This window comes from Notothenia coriiceps, unplaced genomic scaffold, assembly GCF_000735185.1.
Source record: "Notothenia coriiceps isolate Sejong01 unplaced genomic scaffold, NC01 NC01_scaffold00029196, whole genome shotgun sequence".
In the NCBI taxonomy this organism is placed as follows: domain Eukaryota; kingdom Metazoa; phylum Chordata; class Actinopteri; order Perciformes; family Nototheniidae; genus Notothenia; species Notothenia coriiceps.
In genome coordinates this window covers 100,110-106,336 of record NW_011361897.1, presented here as the reverse complement: position 1 = coordinate 106,336, position 6,227 = coordinate 100,110, and the positions used below count along the sequence as shown (strand labels likewise).

Below are 6,227 nucleotides of genomic sequence, written 5' to 3'. Positions count from 1 at the left end.
GACCCCCTCTCCCCCTGACCATCAACGGTGCTGCTGTGACGCAGGTGACCAGCACCAAATTCCTTGGGGTGACCATCACTGATGACCTCATGCTGGGCTTTCAACAACACCACACTAGTGAGGAAAGCCCAGCAGCGCCTGTACTTAATCCGGAAGCTTAAGCGAGCCGGAGCATCACCCCCCATCGTGCTGTCCTTTTATCGAGGCGCCACCGAGAGCATCCTCAGCAGCTGTATCACGCTGTGGTTTGGAAGCTGCACAGCCGCCGACCGCAAGAGCCTGCAGCGCATAGTGAACTCTGCCCAGAGGATCATCGGTGCCTCGCTCCCATCACTACAGGACATCTACAACACCCGCCTCACCCGCAAAGCACTCAGCATTGTGGGTGACTCCACCCACCCCTCCAACAGCCTCGTCAGCCTCCTGCCTTCAGGAAGAAGGTTCCGCAGGCTCAGCTCGGGCACCGTCAGGCTGGGGAACAGCTTCCTCCAGATTTCTGGATGTACAACATGTAGAATTCTTGACAATAAAGCTGACTTTGACTTTTTGACTCTGATACATTATTACACTGGACTTATTTAATACGTAAGGAAGGTCATTTGTGAATATAGAATACAACAAAGGCCCAAGCAAACTCCCCTGTGGGACCCAACACTGCAACACCTTTCAGAAAAGCTCCCATTGAAAAAGACTCGCTGCCTTCTCCTAGTCAGGTAGCTCTCCATCCAACACATAGCAACAGAACCAAAGCCATAGCATTTGAGTTTGTTCAGCAGCAGACTGTGATCGATTACATCGAAAGCTGCGCCAAAGTCTAACATGACAGCTCCTACAAGCCTCCTATCATCCATGCTCTTTAACCAGTCGTCGGTCATTTGTGCAAGTGCTGTACTTGTAGAGTGACCATCTCTATAGGCATGTTGGTAGTTCGTTGTCAGATTGTTACTTGAAAAGTATTGAACTTGGGTGTATACTATTTTTTCTAATTTACTTAACACTGGGAGGAGACTTTTAGGTCGATTATTGGAACCAGCAAAGGATTTTCTTTTATTCTTGGGTAATGGGATAACCTTGGCTTCCTTCCAGATCTCGGACCTATGCTGACAAGTAAGTGAAGAGTAGACAATATAAAGGTATTGGCGAAATGTCCCAGCAGTTTAGGATAATGAAGGTTCTAATCAAATCAATTACATAGCCATTACATTTCTAACTCCTAATGACAGGAAGGCAGAAAGTGCATTATACAAATAATAATACTCATAATAATAGCAGACATTTTTTAACAATGACCACAATATCATTATTTTAATAAACCAAATATGAACAATTGAGGAAAAATGAGGAAGAACTAATGATGCAAATGTTGTTAGTACAAGTAGTAATGTAGTTAGTGCATAAATTACTATTGCAACATAATGGTGTTAAATTTTCTTCATTATTAGTCGATTTTTTTTTTGGGACGAATGCTCCGGGCCAGTGGTTACAATGGTGGGGCCAGTGATAAAACAAGTCCCGCCGGCCCCGGAGGGGCCATTGGCATTTTACCCCTGTAATGTCTACCCCTGCAGCCAAGTCACTAGCTTTTTGAGACAAGCGAGACCTGCGCAGACCCTGCGCAATTGCGATCAACGTCTTGCGTAGTGCGTTGCATGATGTTAGTCATTTTGGCTCGACTTGTTCTGGAGGCTCGCCTACATGAAAAAACAGTTGAAATCGTCAAAGACCGCCGGCAGACTGAGAGCGAGGCGCGGCGAGGCGGTGCAGTCGTTCCTCTCCACGGGCTGCAGAAGCTAAATGCTTAATGGGAAATGACGAATGCGCTCCGCCGGTCTGACCTCGTTTTATCACTGAGCGCGCACTGTTGTTACACTCCTGCCGTTGCATTCGTCAAAAAATCGTCTTAATTGATGGAAAATTTTTGTTGTAGTGTTTTACGTCACTCAGTCCATTTACTACATGTACTTCATCATTGTTGCACATTGTTTTTCCTCATTTTCCATCAATGTTTTCATATTGATTTATTATAATATATATTGCGCTGATTATCAATACTTGCACTCTACCATTATTGATATTATCATATGTTATGCACTATGCTACTACACTGCTGTCAGTTAGTGGTTATAAGTGTACAGTGGACTAATCCTCATTGATTTTCATTCAAACGATTCATAATTCTAAACTGCTGTACATTTCGTTCAATTCCTTTTATATTTTCTACTCGTTCACTTACTTGTCAGAAGCTCGAACTGCATTACGCTGGTTATCCAGTACCTGAATATGTAAAAGAAGAACCTAAGCTGGTTCCAATAATCGATTCCTAAGTATCTGGTAATATGTTAAGTAACAATAATAAATCGAATCTGAGCAGGACACAAGTTCGTATTGCTTTGAGATTTCACCGACTGCGATCACCGTCTCAATCATGTCTACGTATCGAGATGAGCCGCAGCTCGTCACAAGTAACAAGCCTTGCACAACCCCCAATGACCGCGACTATTTACTAGCGGGTATTGACTTTCAGTAGGTCGGCGGTAAGGAGCGTCCGGTTCAGAGCTTCCGCGCTGATTTAATCGATCACAGTCTGCTCTGCACAGCCTCAATCTATGCCTCCTTTCACATCTGTAGCTCTGAGTCATTCATCAGCAGTAGCTCAATTCAACCACCACATCAACACATCAGGCAGACCGGTCTTTTTCACACCTCATCAAACATTGGGCGTACCACAATCTCCCACCTGACGTCTTGCTGCTTGAACTCTGATTCATGCATTCCTCACATCACGACTCGACACATGCCTATAGCATTCTCTACGGCAATACCATCCACCTTCCTCAATAAACTCCACATATCCAGAACAGTCCTGCCTGTCCGCTTTATGTCAACCGTTCTCCGAGTGTGCACATCACGCCGTGTCCGAGGAACCTCCACTGCTCCCCGTCCGGTCAAGAATCAACTTCAAAGTCCTCCTCATTACACAAAGCACTCAAGCTATCGAGGCCTGCCCCTACCTCACAGACCTTGCTGCAGTCACCACACATGCGTCAGCCGCTTCCCTCTTCCGAATGTTAATCTAACCTGGGTTTGTTAGATAACATATCTCTTTTTCTTGCTCTCAATTATTTTATGTATATGAGGGCACTCTAATCGATATTAATCAAAACTATTGTTGCGCGTTTATACATTTTGAGAATGGGCGTTTATCTTTTTGAGAATTGTGCTTATTATTTATGGGGTCTACAACAGATGATACTAGGCGTGTTTAGACGCGTTGCGGGTTGCGGCTCACGCTCGATAAGTAGACCGAGAATAGCATCGGCAGCCGGGGGAGGATGCTCAGAAAGCTCGCTTAAGTCGGGACAGGCTCGGAGTCGCTTCTTGAGTCTTGGTTCCTTGTTCTTCTTCTTCTGTCGGTTGATTGGCGGAATGCAAAGCAGCCTGTAAGTGCTACTCCGATAGTCGGCTTGCTCGATTTGCATTATATAAAGAATGCACACATGTGTTTAAATCGTTAATATCAAATATGTAGTACAAGTAAATAGTTTGTTCGCTCCAAGATTAGATTCCACATATTGTTTTGGACATATTACAGGTCACTAGACAACAAATGCAGTTTAGCTTATACCCAGGAGTGCAAAAAGCAGTAAATGAAAACCCTAAACAATCTACAGAATAAATATAGAATGAATTGAATGATGAATACCAGTGAGGAGGGGTATGATAGCACTAGAATACACAGGCACCCTGTGAGCAGTAATGAACAGTGTGTAGGAACATGCTAAGAATACAGTTATAAAAGTATCGAAAACGGGTAAGCAAGTGCGACCGTAAGTATAAAAAACATACATAAGTTAATTCATGATGAAACATGTGGATGCAATGATGAAAATGGGAATGGAAGTGCGAGTCACAGGATACAAACCCCAACAAACTTTTGCCGTCAGCCATATCGTGTGGAGAGTCTTCACTTCAGCATGCACGTGGTAAAACCACAAATGATGCGCTAGCTCGACATACCAGCGAGTCGTTTCCCATGCTAAGCATTCGCTCCGCGATAAAAGTTTGTTTCTTTGTATGGATATGTAGCCATTAAGATTTTCAGAATATCATTTGAATGACGTGAGCTAGAATGGACGTGAGCAATAAATGACAGCAATATGCAGTAACAACGAGAAGCGATCATGTGACACATCGTTTGCAATAAGAGCTTAAAACGATTTATGAGCGCACTGTTGTAGTCAGATATATCCACAGTATTTATATAACTTATGATACGTTTGACTTGAACCAAACCGTATCCTCTGAGGAGTCGACTCATGTGATGTTCATCGTATCTTATCTTCACCTGCGCTCAGAAAGCTCATCATGGGGTCCAGAAGCATCAGATCTGTGCTACTGCGGGCGTCTGGAACGTCTCGATGCATGTGAGCGATACACGGTAAGCTTTATGAGCGAAGTCCTCTGTAGGAATCATGCGGAGGTGGTACAGTGTTGGTTCATTTCCTCGGTTATCGCTACTTCATTATCCTAGACGCACAAACTCCGATCCACGGACACTAACTGCGGCAGACACAAGGATGATCACGGGTCTAGCTGGCGGCGCGGGTAGCCATCAGTGAATCGGTTGAACCTGAAGGAAGGTTGTACGTGTAGTTTACTTCGCAATCAAATAAATGTCAGAGAGAGCACGCCCGACTCGTGAGTTCTGCCTGACGGTCTTATGTAATGTCGAAGGTAGTAAAGGAGACATTGAGGTTTAACAGCAGCCTTGCTTCAAGAGGGCGGCTCGGTTGCGGTCGGATGACAATATCAGCTCATACGTCTACCCTATCGTCTATTCCTTTGACGTGAATGAGTGAAACGTCACGGTATAGGGCTGATTATTTATGGAGAAATTCAAAAGGATTTAGGAGTAGAACCTGTGGTACTCTACAGAGTCAAACACTTGGCGACTTCATCCTTTCACTTATCCACTGACGACAATGATGGCGTCTGCTTTTTGGGAAACTAAAGAATCTATATCAGGGCGAGACTACACACATGGATGTTTAAATCATCCAAACGACGGGACTACTGTGAAATCCATCTAGTATGAGCCTGCACAATGTTGCACTCTGATGGTGGTTAAAAAGTTGGCTTGCGATTTCCATGCATCGTGGAATTCAAGCCTAAGTAGATACTATCCTGCATGATCAGAGTCCCAGGCATGTTGGAAGACTCTTGAAAACACTCTGTAGAAAAATAAAGTTAAATATGCTTCGTCAAGGTGTATCACATTCGGTCTCATATTATAGGCTCTCGTTGCTGTCTAGTTTTTCGTCTATCCAGACTCTGCCGGCGGCTCGGTTGACCGATTACTGTCGCGGTTGAGTACAGAGTCTGCAAGCCTCCTTGATCTGTCTGAGTGTTCGTTTATAATACTCCCACGAGCAATAATGTGCCCGGATTTCCAGCGCTAAAGAAAAAGCGATTGCCGCTCAAACTCCCACGTGACTGTAAGACAGTCGGCCCACCCAACATGGGCTGTGTGGCGAACCACTTTGTAACACATACGACATCAGACACACCTCATTCACATCACACACACAGACACAGACATTTCACAGCGTTGAAGGCAGGAAGAGACACAGACACACTTAGTGTTGAATATCTTACATGCGTTAAAACGTACTCACACAGTCACAAACACTCATAAGCCAATATGCTAAAAAGTAAGGACGACCAGTTATGAATATAATAAACAGATATCCGGGCAACTGCAAAAAGATAAAAATATATAATTTTCCGAATTATATGGCACGCATCAGAGAAACAAAATTCACACATCGTAACCAGATTCAAATCCGTGAAAAGCAGTTCTTTAGGATGTAGCAGTGGGCCCGGTAGATTATTATAGTGTGATGAGATGGCTGTGTGTGCTGTGTGTGGTGTGTGTGTGTGTGTGTGTGTGTGTGTGCTCGTGTGTGTGTGTCTTGGTGTGGTGTGTTTAGCTGTGTGTGTGTGTGTGTGTGCTCGCTCTCTCTCTCGCGCTGTGTGTGGGGGGGGGTCATCCGTGAAGGAGGGGGGGTACCAGGCTGTTTCTGAACAGGCCCAACATTGAACCAGTAGAACAACAAAAGTTTCTGCCCAAACAACTGTTCATGTAGCATAAAAAGCCAGGATATCGGAATTGTGAGAATAACGCGAAGGTTCGGCACATCTTAAACACTACTGCGGGTTCAAAAATA

At 44.4% G+C, this 6,227-nt stretch overlaps 1 protein-coding gene across 1 annotated transcript in view; it reads right to left on the bottom strand.

Moving 5' to 3' along the window:
* myo10l1 (myosin X, like 1) overlaps window positions 1-6,227 on the bottom strand; it is a 62,390-nt gene that overhangs the window by 31,841 nt on the left and 24,322 nt on the right. The gene's annotated exons all lie outside the window — the stretch shown is intronic.